At 46.3% G+C, this 14165-nt stretch overlaps 1 protein-coding gene across 3 annotated transcripts in view; it reads right to left on the reverse strand.

Annotated features, from left to right (window-relative positions):
- The window catches only part of stambpl1 (STAM binding protein-like 1), a 98661-nt gene extending 85717 nt beyond the window's left edge, over nt 1-12944 (reverse strand). The window contains exon 1 of one of the 3 annotated variants that reach the window (XM_038821411.1): nt 12625-12944. The gene's annotated coding sequence lies outside the window, so the exon portion shown is untranslated. The remainder of the gene's footprint in view (nt 1-12624) is intronic. The other 2 variants (XM_038821415.1, XM_038821413.1) reach the window with 2 other exon arrangements.
- Nucleotides 12945-14165: the final 1221 nt, after the last annotated feature.

The following is a 14165-nucleotide window of genomic DNA, read 5'->3' on the forward strand; positions in this document are numbered from 1 at the left end:
AGGGGCAATTTAGCGTGGCCAATCCACCTAACCTACACATCTTTGGGTTGTGGGGGCGAAACCCACGCCAACACAGGGAGAATGTGCAAATTCCACACGAACAGTGACCCAGAGCCAGGATCGAACTAGGGACCTCGGCGCCGTGAGTCAGCAGTGCTAACCACTGCGACACCGTGCTGCCCCGAAGTGATAGTATTTCTAATCAGTAAGGCTACTCCACCCCCTCTGCCATATTCTCTCGTCCTCCTGTAAACTTTATAACCGGTATATTTAGTTACTCGTCCTGACCATCCTACAGCTACGTCTCTGTAACAGCCACTGCATCATAATCTTCAACCTGCATTAGTACCTGCACCTCATCTAGTTTATTCCTTACACTCCGTGCATTTGTATATAGAACTCTTAATTGGGCTATTCCCCCTGATCTATCCCTCAGCAGTGATGTTTTATTTGCTTGTATATTATTTTTCACTTTTTGTTTAACCAGTATACTTTCTTGTAGTTTTACCATTAGCTGCAGTTCCTGAAGTTAGGTCCCTGACGATCGTTTTACTCTCTGCCTTGCTATTTGTTTTTGGAACTGTATTGCGTTCCCCTGAGACGTCCCCTCCTCCCCATTTGCTAGTTTAATGTCCTTGTGACCACCCTATGTACGCTTTCCACTAAACACTGGTCCCAGATTGGTTCAGATGGAGACCGTCCCAACGGTACAGATCCCTCCTGACCCAATACTGATGCCAGTGCCCATGAAATGAACCCCTCTTTCCCGCACCACTGCTTTAGCCGTGCATTTCCTTCCCTAATTTTCTCTCCCTACGCCAATTTGCACGTGGCTTGGGTAATAGTAGAGGTTATAATCCTTAAGGGTCTGTTCTTTAATTTGTTCATCGGCAGATCATAGAATTTACAGTGCAGAAGGAGAGCACCCTACCTAAGCCCTATCCCCATAACCCAGCAACCCCATCTAACCCAAGGGTAATTTAGCACGGCAAATCAACCTAATTTGGACTGTGGGAGAAAACCGGAGCACCCGGAGGAAATCCATGCAGACGGGGAGAACGTGCAGACTCCGCCGACAGTGACCCAAGCGGGAAACGAACCTGGGACCCTGACGCTGTGAAGCCATAGTGCTAACCACTATGTTACCGAGATGCAAAACTTTGACAAAGGGTAATCCAGCCTCAAAACATTAGATCCATTCTCTCTCTCTGCAGATGCTGTCAGACCTGCGCAGATTGTCCAGAACTTTCCATTTTTGTTTCAGACTCCAGCATCCACAGTAATTTGCTTTTATCTTAAGGAAGAAATATACCCTTGGCAATCTAAAGAAATGTAATTTACATAGCACCTGTTGTAGAGAGAAAAAACAAACATCAAACATTCACTCTGGAGTCTGTGAAGTTCAAGTAAGTAAACAATTTTATCGCAGCCTGTATGGGAGAAGTACCTGGGTCGTCCATGGGAAACTTCTCAACAATTTACAGTTTGTAACACCCTTTTCTAATTCTTACTTCCTAACATTACTGCTAGACTTCATTAGCAGCTGCTCATCACTGATTATTTTAAGGCATACATCAACTGGTGAGTGTATTTTACCCAAATCAGTAAACTAGACAATACGTGAAATGCAAATGTTACCCTGGGCGGGATTCTCCGACCCCCCGCAGGGTGGGCGCTGGGGTCCTGGGAGCAGGCGCGGGCGATCTGACCCGGGGGGTGCCCCCACGGAGGCCTGGCCCACGATCGGGGCCCACCGATCGGCGGGCAGGCCTGTGCCATGGGGGCACTCTTTTTCTTCCGCCTTCGCCATGGTGGAGGCGGAAGAGACCCCCTCCCCTGTGCATGTGCAGGATTGACGTCAGCAGCTGCTGACGCTCCAGGGCATGCCGCGGACTTACGCCGGCCGGCAAAGTCCTTTCAGCCCCGGCTGGCGTGGCGCCAAAGGCCGTTCACGCGAGCCGGCGGAGCGCCAACCACTCCAGCGCGAGTCTAGCCCCTCAATGTGAGGGCTTGGCCCCTAAAGGTGCGGAGCGGAGACCTCCGCACCTTTGGGGCAGCCCGACGCCGGAGTGGTTCACGCCACTCCAACACGCCGGGACCCCCCGCCGGATAGGGGAGAATCCCGGCCCCTGTCTCTCAGCTTGGACCTCTCCACCGTCTGGAATTGAATTTCCTTTATCTCCTTTATGTTCACGCAGGCTGTGAGCAGCTACTATTGTTCATCTGCAGAATGTCAAGAAACCCATCATGCCCGTTGCATATACTTTAAGATTATTACTTTGTATACTGTACATTTTAACACTTCACAACCACCGGGATGTTCTAAAGCACAGCCAGTTAATTACTTCAGAAGTCACAGTAGATCATTACTTTGAGCAAAAAGTGTAAAATAAGCGCTATTGAGTCAGCAACCAATATAACCTTAATATTTCCATTTGCTTCAAAGAAAATCAAAATCCAAAAGATGCAAAATGGACTGTTGACTCACGAGCACTCAATTTACACTATCAAGCTCAGTCACAACCTGCTCCTCTTATTTTGTATACACAGCAACCAACATAAGCACTGCAAATTTCAGGAGCAGCACATAATGCAAACAGCCAGTCAATATTTTTTCTGGTGCAGACTGAATGAGGAATGTTGATCATGACGTAGAGAGAAATCTCCTGCTTTTCAATTGTTAGACATAGACATATAACATGCAGTGCAGAAGAAGGCCATTCGGCCCATCGAGTTTGCACTGACCAATTTAAACCCTTACTTCCACCCTATACCCGTAACCCAATAACCCCGCCTAACCTTTTTGGACACGAAGGGCAATTTAGCATGGTCAATCCACCTAGCCCACACATCTTTGGACTGTGGGAGGAAACCGGAGCACCCGGAGGAAACCCACACAGACACGGGGAGAACGTGCAGACTCCGCCTTAGTTATGTGCTCAAATCCAGGAGTGGGGCTTATTCCTAACGACTTTTCAGCTCTTGCAAAAGGTGCTACGAAACTGATAGCGGTGATCAGGAAAAACGAATTGATCAAGATGTAATCCGAAAAGACTGGGCACAGTCACCAATTGCCACACATAGCAATATTGCAGCTACAGAACTGCATCTCTTGATCCAATCTGAAAGTTAACAAAAAAGCAGAACTAAATGCTCCTCTAAAGTAACGCCAATGGTATATAGTAACACAAAAATCTTTAAAGAAAGCTTAGCTAAATGGGATTAGTACAAACAAGGGTTGGGCACGATTCTCCGACCCCCACACCGGGTGGGAGAATCGCGGGAGTGCCGGGCGATTCCCGCCACGCCGCCCTGGCACCCGCACGCGATTCTCCCACCCCCAAAACGGTGTGTCGTGTTTCACAACAGGCCGCTCGGAGAATCGCCGCTCGCCGTTTCGAACAGGCGAGCGGCGATTCTCCGGCCCGGACAGGCCGAGCGGCCTGCCCAATCCGACGGGTTCACGCCGGCGCCAACCACATCTGGTCGCTGCCGGCGTGAACAGCGCACGAACGCTGGGTGCGGGGCCTGGAAAAGGGGGGGGGGGGGGGGAGGGAGGATCAAGCACCAGGGGGGTGCTCAGTAGGGGTCTGGCCCGTGATCGGTGCACACCAATCGGCGGGCCGGCGTCTCTAAACGACGTACTCTTTTCCTCCGCCGCCCCGCAAGATCAATCCTCCATGTTTTGGGGGGCGCCTGCGGGGAGGACGGCAACCGCGCATGTGCGGGTTGGCACCGGCCAACCTGCGCGAGTGATGTCATTTAAGCGCCGCTGGCCGCGTCATTTATGCGGCGCCCTGGCGCGTGAAATCGATGCGGCACCGCTCCTAGCCCCCTGGGGGTGGGATAATAGGGGGCGAGGAGCGGCCTCTGATGCCGGAGTGAATCACTCCAGTTTTCACTCCGGCGTCGGCACTTATTCTCCCGTTGGGAGAATTTCGCCCAATGTTTGAAGTACTGACATTCCTTTCTGTAAAACCTACATTGATTAGAATACCCCAAGGCTACTTACATTTGTGATGATCTGAGTTATAAAGGAGAATACTAACAGAACAAATTCAAATACCCTTAGCAGCCCTGGTTATTTGAGGATTAATAAATGGTATTTTCACTAAAAAAGACAATTTCTGGAGACTCTAAATTCAATAATAATAATAATAATAATAATAATAATAATAAATCACTTATTGTCACACGTAGACTTCAAAAAAGTTACTGTGAAAAGCCCCTAGTCGCCACATTCCGGCGCCTGTTCGGGGAGGCAGAGAAGGGAATTGAACCCGCGCTGCTGGCCTTGTTTTGCATTACAAGCCAACTGTTTAGCCCACTGTGCTAAACCAGCCCCTGGTTTACGATTACAATGAAAAATCACCATCTTTTTCAAATGCTTCAGAATACTTTTCTACTTCTTTTACACTAAAGATTATTCAACATTTTGAGTAATAACACTTTCAGGTAATGCATAATGACTTGCTGCACATTGTTTTCCTCGTGTCATACTGGCTCGTTTGCCAATTACTTTAAACCTTGTCTTCTGTTTGCCAACTCTTGTACTTAATTGATCAAAGTCACTCAAGATGTTGAAAACCTCCATTAAATCTCCCTTTGATCTTCTCTTGCTGCAATGACCAATCACCAGTTGCACCAAATATGTATAATACTAAATCATAAAGTAATTAAAAAGGTCCAAATCACATCCTGATTTCAACCCGGGTAGATGACATTGCCTAGCCTGTGCTCCTAACTTTTGTTCAATGAGTCCATTGAAAAGGGGATTAGAACATAAGAAAAAGAAGCCTGACAAGACCATACACAATCATGTCTGGTCATTGACTTCAATCCATTTTCCTATCAAAATCTCTTAATTTCCTGAGGGACAAAAAAAAATGTATAGCTCTCAGCCATAAATTCAATGATGGAGAATCCGCAACTTCTGGGGTACATCATTCCCAAGATTCACAACACTTTGAGTGAGGAAATTTCCGTCCGAAATGATCGGCCCCTTATCCAGAGTTGCATCCCCTTGTTCTAGATTTTCCAGCCAAGAAGACAACCGCTCGGCCTCTACCCTGTCAGGTTGGTTCAGAATCTTCCACATTTCAATGAGATCACTTCTCATTCTTCAAAACTCCACAGAACATAGAACAAATTTACTCAGCCTCTCATCAATGGACAACTCTCTCATCCAAGAGAACAATCTATGAACTTTTCTTGTATGACCTCCAATTTTCTTTACTCGTACATTGGATGCCGGCATCGCTGGCTAGGCCAGCATTTATTGCCCATCCCTAATTGAACTTGAGAATATGGTGGTGAGCTGCCTTCTTGAACCACAGCAGTCCATGTGGTGTAGGTACACCACAGTGCTGTTAGGGAGGGAGTTTCAGGATTATGACCCAGCAACAGTGAAGGAACGGCAAGATATTTCCGTCAGGATGATGTGTGGCTTTGGGAGGGCACTTGCAGGTGGTGGTATTCCCATGCATCTTCTGGCCTTGTCCTTCTAGATAGTAACAGTTATTGATTTTGAAGGTTCCGTTAAAGGAACATGGAACATACACAATCCATACTTAAATTACAAACACGTATCTTCTATTGTCTACTTTACAATGTTAAATAAGACCCCAAGACTGTTGCTTGATCTAAATAAATAAGGGATTCAGTTTTGAATTCTGGTGAAATTGTAACCGCTTTTTAAAAAATGGATATAACTGTTATTTTGAGCAATGGAAATGCTGTTTTACAATCAAGTTGAGTGTCTTCCTGGGGTGGTTAGCACTGGGACTGCGGCACTGAGGACCCGGGTTCGAATCCCAGCCCTGAATCACTGTTCGTGTGGAGTTTACACATTCGCCTCATGTCTGCGTGGGTTTCACCTCCACAACACAAAGATGTGCAGGTTAGGTAGATTGGCCACGCTAAATTGCCCCTTAATTGGCAAAAAAAATAATAAATAATCAGGTACTTAAATTTTATTTTTTTTTTTTTAAAAAGTGCCTTCCTGAATTAAAATGTTCCTCCTTAACGGAACTGTTACAACTTCCAAAATTCATAAAACGGTATAATTGAATTGTAGGTGCAAGTGGCACCAGTGACTTTTCTCGCTTCTAAGGTTGTACTTTATCTTGTCAGATGCAAAGCAAATCAGTTTGGATACATCACAAACACTCCCAAGTGTTCAGAATCACAATCTGCTGTGTTATGAAGTAACCTCTTCCTTACAACATAATATATTTTCATCACATCATGATATTACTAATTGAAGTACATTTCATTGGGGTGGGGGGTGGGGGGGGAAGAGCGGGAGCTGTTGCCTATACGACTCAAATAAAGAACTGCTTCCCAGGGTTCTGTTTTTAAGATTTATTTGACGGGGAGTAAATATGGACAGTTTGAAACAACCAGAAAGTGTAATGTTTTGTATTTCCTGCTTTGGCTCAAATGGACAGAACTCTGAAGTTGGAACCTTGGTAAATTCCTGCAGTAAATGGCATAAACTGCTGCTAGTGTGGGTTAGTGGTGGAGGAAGTGAATGTTTGTGGATGGGGTGCCAATCAATTGGTTGCTATGTCCTGGATGTTGTCAAGCTTCCTTTTTTTAAAAAATATTTTAATTCTCCTCCTTTTTCACATTTTCTCCCAAATTTGCACCAACCAACAATAAATAGTAACGAATATAATGTCAATCCCCATATCAACAACAATCCCGTCCTCCCACCAACCCCCAAACAACTGCCCGCATGTTAATATAAACAAATAACAAAAAGGAATCAGGAATCATCCATAATCACCATTAACACATACTGTCCCCCTCCCCACAGACCCCTTCTCCCTCCCCCCACTAATGTTCCATGTTATATAATTCTTGAAAGTACAGAATGAATAACCTCCATCCTTCCCCTCAGTTCAAACTTAACCTTCTGAAGAGTCAAGAATTCCAAAAGGTCCCCCTGCCACGCCAGGGCACAGGTGGAGAGATTGTTCTCCAACCCATCAGGATCCGCCTTCGGGCGATCAACGAGGCGAAGGCTACAACGTCTGCCTCCGTACCCGTTTCCAACCCCAGATGGTCCGACACCCCGAATATGGCCTCCTGAGGGCCCGAGTCCAGTTTCACGTGCACCACTTTAGAGATTACCCTAAAAACCTCCTTCCTGGTCAGGGCCAAAACATATAAAATGTGATTTGTGCACCCCCCCCCCCCCCCCCCCCCCCCCCAAAATGTTCACACACATCTTCTAACCCATCAAAGAGCCGGCTCATACTCGTCCTCGTGAGGTGTGTTCTGTATACCACCTTCAGCTGTATCAGTCCCAAACTCGCCCAAGAGGTGGAGTTGTTCACTCTCCGGAGCACCTCACACCAGAGCCCCACCTCCATGCCCTTTCCCAACTCTTCCGCCCACTTTGCTTTGATCCCTTTCAGTGACGCCTTCTCCTATTCCAAAATAGCTCCGTAAACCGCCAACAGAACCCTCTTCTCCAGTCCCCCTGTCGTCAGCACCTCCTCCAGCAATGTGGAGACCGGCTCCACCGGGAAACTCTGGATCTCCTTCCTGGCAAAATGTTGTTGAGCCTTTTGAGTGCTGTTGAAGCTGCACTCATCCAGGCAAGTGGAGGGTGTTCTATCACACTCCTGACTTGTGCCTCGTCACTGGTGGACAGAGGCAGCTTAGTGGCACAGTAGTTAGCACTGCTGCCTCACAGTGCCGAGGACCCAAGATCGATCCTGGCCCCGGGTCACTGTCCGTGTGTAGTTTGCACATTCTCCCCATGTCTGTATGGATCTTACCCCTACAACCCAAAACAATGCGCAGGGTAGGTGGATTGGCCACACTGAACTGACCTTTAATTGGAAAGAAAATAATTAGGTACCCTGAATTTATTTTTAAAAAGTCAAAGGTGGACAGGTTTTGAAGAGTCAGGAACTGAATTACTCATTGCAGGATTCTTAGCCTCTGGCCTGCTCTTATAGTCACAGTATTTATATGGCTAGTCCAGTTCAGTTTCTGGTCAATGGTAACCCTAGGATGTTACTATAGTGGGGATTCAACAATGGTAATGCTATTGAATGCCAAGGGCCAATGGTTAGATCCTCTCTTGTAGGAGATGGTCATTGCCTGGCACTTGCGTGGTGTGAATGATACTTGCCACTTGTCAGCCCAAACCTGGATATTGTCCAGGTCTTGCTGCATTTGAACATGGACTGCTTCAGTGCTGAGCACTGCGCAATCATCAGCACGTATCCCACTTCTGACCTTATGATGGCAGGAAGATCATTCATAAAGCAGCTGAAGATGGTTGGGCCTCGGACACTTACCCTGAGGATCTCCTGCAGTTATGTCCTGGGGCTGTGATGACTGACCACCAACAACCGCAACTATATTCCATTGTGTGAGGTGTGACTCCAACTAGCAGAGAGTTTTCCGCAATGGTACCCTTCCTGAATTACAGGAACCAAAACTGTGCATAGCCTCGGCAAGGTCTCACCAAAACATGGTACAATTGTGGCAAAACTTCTTTATTCAAGTTTTCCAATCCCCTTGAAAGAAAGGCCAAAATGCCACTTTATTTCCCAATTGCTTCCTGTACCAACGTGCTTTGCTAATCTGTGTTCCTTGTATGAGTACACCCAGTCTCTCTCAACATTTACAAGTCTTCTAAAAAATATTCTGCTTTTCTATTCTTAGCATCAAAGTCAGTCATATTATGTTTCTCCACATTATGCTACATTGCCACCTTGTTGCTCACTCACTTAACCAATCTATATCTCTTTGCAGCTTCATTGTGCCCTCCTTGCAGCTTGTATTCCCATCTAGAAATCCAGTGACCTCAAAGTCTAACAGACTGTTGACGCTCACTCCAGATTCACAAAGGCCACTTGAGTAAGGTATTGAAGTGTTGCCAATATTGTACCCTGCAGAGTTAACACTTTCCAGAGGGGAGATAATGCAGCATAGGAAGAACCTCCCAGCACGAACAGCCTTTATAAGATCCCAGATTCATTTCCTTTGCAGGAACTAAATTGAATTCACGCAAACTAAGTTCATGGAGGCTCCTTACAGATGACAAACAGAGAAGTGGTAAATATGAACAGACAACAGTACCTGCTTCCTACTCTCAGGTACTTCATCTGTCCCCTTATATTTCTGCTTGTCCTTTCTTTGTTCAAGCCCAAGAACATTTTTGCTGTTTACGAGTTAGGGTTGGGGAAGATCTGGATTGCAAACAGGGCCTTGAGAGTACTTGAAAAATTCTGGTTCCTTCACTATTTTCTAAAACATCCCACATTTAATAATAAGGTACACTTCAAGCAGTCTTAGACATACTTTGGTGAAGTTTAAAATAAAGATCTACATAAAATCAACATACTCGACTAATGTTCACTTATAGGTGGTTTGAAAAATTAAATGTATATAAATTCCCATGTTCACCTTTAGCACCCTTTCAATTTTCTCAATAAAATATCAGATTGCAACTAATATTTCAGACATTAAAATTCACAAATACACTATAATCATAGATGCAATATTTTAAAAAGAAGCTAGAAAAACAATATCAATGCAGTGTTTTGGGAGTCGGTATTTGCAACAAAATGGTCAAAGTCCTAATTCCCACTGGATTATGTATAAAGCCCTTGAAAAAGAACTGAAAACCTCTCCACATGAAATCATTCAATTTTAGAAATAATTTCCATTAGACCTGGTCACATTTTTCAAATCATTATAAAGTATGTTCACGGCATAGAGCTGCACTTAGCTGTGCTTTACAGATTATATCTCACATGTGATTGAATAAAAACACTAATTTGCACTGAATGCATGCACATTGGGCAATATGCTCCTCCCCCCCACGCCGCGTGGTAGAATAGCCGGTGGGCCGCGTGAATCGCGCCACGCCGCCCCGACCCCCACACGCGATTCTCCCACCCCCTCCCGAAACCAGTGCCGCGAGAATCACACCGGGCCGCTCGGAGAATCGCCCCAAACGGCGAGCGCCGATTCTCTGGCCCAGATGGGCCGAGCAGCCGGCGAAAAAGATAACAGTCCCGCCGGTGCCGTACTAACCTGCTGCCATGTCGGCGGGACCTGGGGCTTCAAGGGCCGGGAGCGGCCTGTGGGGGTCCCAACCCCGGGGAGGCCCTCCGAAGTGGCCTGGTACGCGATCGGGACCAACCGATCGGTGGGCCAGCCTCTCTGTCGGCGGCCCTCCTTTCTTTTGCCGGCGAGCCCGGATCCATCGGCCATGTTTGTGCAGGTCGGCCTGAGGGAAGACGGCCACCGCGCATGCACTAGTTGGCGCCGGCCCAACTGAGCAAGCACGGGAGCCAAGGCACCGCATCTTTTACGCGACGCCCCTGCTAGCCCCATGGAGGAAAGGGGTCTGGGAACGGGCGCCGATGCCAGAGTAAAACACTCCGGTTTTTACTCTGGCGTCAGCACGTAGACTCCCATTGGGAGAATCCCACCCATTGTCTTTTGCCTTTACAACTAACAGCTCTTCCACATTCTTTATTAGGGAACATTCTTTATGGGCAGCACGGTAGTACCGTGGTTAGCACTGTTGCTTCACAACTTCAAGGGCCCAGGTCTGATTCCCGGTTTGGGTCACTGTCTTTGCGGAGTCTGCACGTTCTCCCAGTGTCTGCATGGGTTTCCTGCCACAGTTCAAAGATGTGCAGGATAGGTGGATTGGCCATGCTAAATTGCCCTTAGTGTCCAAAAAGGTTAGGTGTTACTGGGCTACAGAGACAGGGTGGAGGTGTGGGTTTGGGTAGGGTGGAGGTGTGGGTTTGGGTAGGGTGGAGGTGTGGGCTTGGGTAGGCTGCTCTTTTCAAGAGCACTGAACTCTGCCGGTGCAGACTCGATGGGCCGAATTGCCTCTTTCTGCATGGTGATTCTATGATGTGGGCAGCACGGTAGCACAATATTTAGTACTGTTGCTTCACAGCACCAAGGTCCCAGGTTCGATTCCTGGCTTGGGTCACTGTCTGTACACGTTCTCCCTGTGTCTGCGTGTGTTTCCTCTGGGTGCTCTGGTTTCCTCCCACAAGTCCCGAAAGACGTGCTGTTGGGTAATTTGGACATTCTGAATTCTCCCTCAGTGTACCCAAACAGGTGCTGGAATATGGCGGCTAGGGGCATTTCCCAGTAACTTCATTGCAGTGTTAATGTAAACCTACTTGTGACAATAAAGATTATTATTATGTAATATTCACTTAATACTGGTAATACTAATTGATTGATTCTGAATCAGTTTAATTAATTCAATGCTGGGGCCATTTTTCACACAGGACCAGTTTAATTAATTCAATGCCGGGGTCATTTTTCACACAGAACCAGTGCAAGAGGCCATTGGGCCCCTCATGCACGTGCTGTTTCTTTGCTGGAACAATTTAAAACTAATCTGACTGCCACACTCTCTTCATTGCCCTATATGGACGGCTGCTCGTTTTTCCTGAAAGGATGTGCCTCAACATCAATGGATCTGCAGGGCTGCTTGCAAGCGTCAACTGGAAAGTTTAGCACACGTACACTTCATTGGATCAAATGACCATTGACATTGCACAAGTAACCAGCACGATGGGGCGTCAAATGCTCTTTTCTCTCGCAGAGATTTTACTTATGGTAGAGTGCGGAAAAACACTGCCTTGCCCACGGGGTAATCAACCTTCAACAAGCCGCTAAACACAATAGATTGCATCTACAAACAAGGCAGAGGCCAAGACAGAGGCAAAGCCAAAATGACGCATGTTTGCCACTCCTGTGGGGCAGATATACAGAAACAAAAAGGTCATCTCACACTTCAAGCTTTTTTTTAAATCTCCCCCACCCCCACACACAAACTTTCTACTCCTTGCAGACCCAGTCTGAACACCCCAGAGTAGAATCCACCGTGGCCCCAGGAGAGGAGGCATCTGAAGAGAAATCTCACAGTCAGACAATCTGAATGTTTACCAAGCACAATGAGATCGTAAAATTTACAACAGTTCCTGTTCGACATCACGTGGCCTTGGTAGCACCCTTCTTAAATTTCTGATTTAACCCAGTGACTTAAAAAGGATAACGCCAGCACTGCCCACCAAGTATTATACCATTCTCATGTCCATCATCAACTGACTGGGAAATTACATTATTTCCAGTACAATTTTGAAATAGATGGACTTCACACACGCCAGAGAAACGTGAAATGTGAGCAAATTTCACGACACAAGTCCTTGAATGAGGTCGCCGTTTAATGTCTGAGCACCGCAATAAAAGATGGGCTTCTTTGACCTCTCTGTCCCTTTCAGAGAAAGAAGCACATGAAACTTAGCCTGCTCTGGCAAATCGCTCCAATTTGTTCACCAATAAATGGGAGCAGAATTTAAAATGTTTTTCCCCCTTTTTTTGGACCTGCCACAGTTTCATCAACAATCCTGGTGTCTTTGAACCAAACAATATATTCCTCAACGTTAAAAGGTCACTTGTGGAATTGTTTGGGCCAGTTCCAGTCATAAAATCTAAAAATCTAAATTATTATTGACTTGCATTACATATGGGAGCAGAGTCTCCCATTACCTGAAAATCTGTTTTCAATTACAGAGATATGGATGGAGGTAGGAAGGATAGATGTCCCTTACTTACCCCTGCCAGCCGCGCGGCGGGTGTATCGGCCAGGCCGAGCCCAGGCTATTCAAGCACTTTCCCCGGTCAGATCATTCGGGAGCTGCTGGAAGTGGCTGCCGCATCAGCAGCTACATTGTACCGCCCCACAATGAGCTCGGCAGCGGCTGGAGCGGAGTCCCAATCCAGGTTCTTCAATCACAGCGCCTCCCATCAAAAACAGGCTGCAGAAACCCTAGGATTTATTAACAAACCAGACTGCATCTCACAGGAGCTGTGACCCCGCTACAAACCCTCCGTCGCTTTATTACCCCTGTCCACCGAGACAACCAGATAACGATCTATCAACTACACACGCCTCCTACAATCAAATAACACACACCCCCAAAACACAGAAAACACCCCCTAAACTCAAATAACACACCCACCAAAACACAGAAAACACACCCCCCCCCAAACTCAAATAACACACACCCCAAAACACAGGACCCCTCCCAAACTCAAATAACACCCCCAATGGAAAACACCCCCAAACTCAAATACCACCCACCACACAGAACCCCCCCCCCCCCACCAAACTCAAATAACACCCCACACAGAAATCACCCCCCCTAAACTCAAATAACCCCCCCCCCAAAGCACAGAGAAAACATACACACCTCCCAAAACACAGAAAACACACACACGCCCCCAAAACACACATCTCCTAAACTCAAATAACACCCACCAAAATATAGAAAGCAAACAAAGACCCCATAAAACACAGAAAGCAACCCGCAAACTCAAATAACACACCTCCCCAAAACACAGAAAACACACACCCCTAAACTCAAATAACACACAGCCCCAAAACACAGAAAACAAACACACACACCCCTAAACTCAAATAACACCCCCCAAAACACAGAAACCCGCCCCCAAAACACATACCCCTAAACCCAAATAACACACACACCTTGAACTCTATAACATCCCCAAAATTCTACAATACTCACCTCTGAACTCGATAGCACACTCAATTAATAAATCTTGAATTGAAACCTAATCTCAGTAACAGTGATCATGAAACTATAATTGGTTGTTGCAATAGTATATTTTGTTCACTAGTGTTCTTTGGGGAAGGAAATATGCCGTACCTATCTGGTCTGGCCTACATGTGTCTCCAGATCCACAACAATATGGTTGACTCTCACCAGCAACTCAAATGGCTGAGCAAGCCACTCAGTTCAAGGGTAATTGGCAATGGGCAGTAACCACCCCCACATCGCATAAAACAAGAATAAAATAAAATGTCATCAGTTAATTGCTATTGGTTTGGATGACATGGGATGTTTTGCACTTAGGCTGAAATCAGGACACTACTTAATTTTTAAATAAACATCTGTCCATAATGTAATGTGACTCTGCTTCACCCATATCAAAAAAAAGCAGCAAGAGATCTTAAACAAAGGTTGAATTACAGAGTTTGCAGTTTATGGCGGTTCAATATCCCAAGGTCAAGTCAAATTCCAGTCCAAATATAATGACTTTAAGTGTCACTTAGAATGTAAGCTCATTGATAA

The sequence above is a fragment of the Scyliorhinus canicula genome, chromosome 16, assembly GCF_902713615.1.
Source record: "Scyliorhinus canicula chromosome 16, sScyCan1.1, whole genome shotgun sequence".
Taxonomy (NCBI): domain Eukaryota; kingdom Metazoa; phylum Chordata; class Chondrichthyes; order Carcharhiniformes; family Scyliorhinidae; genus Scyliorhinus; species Scyliorhinus canicula.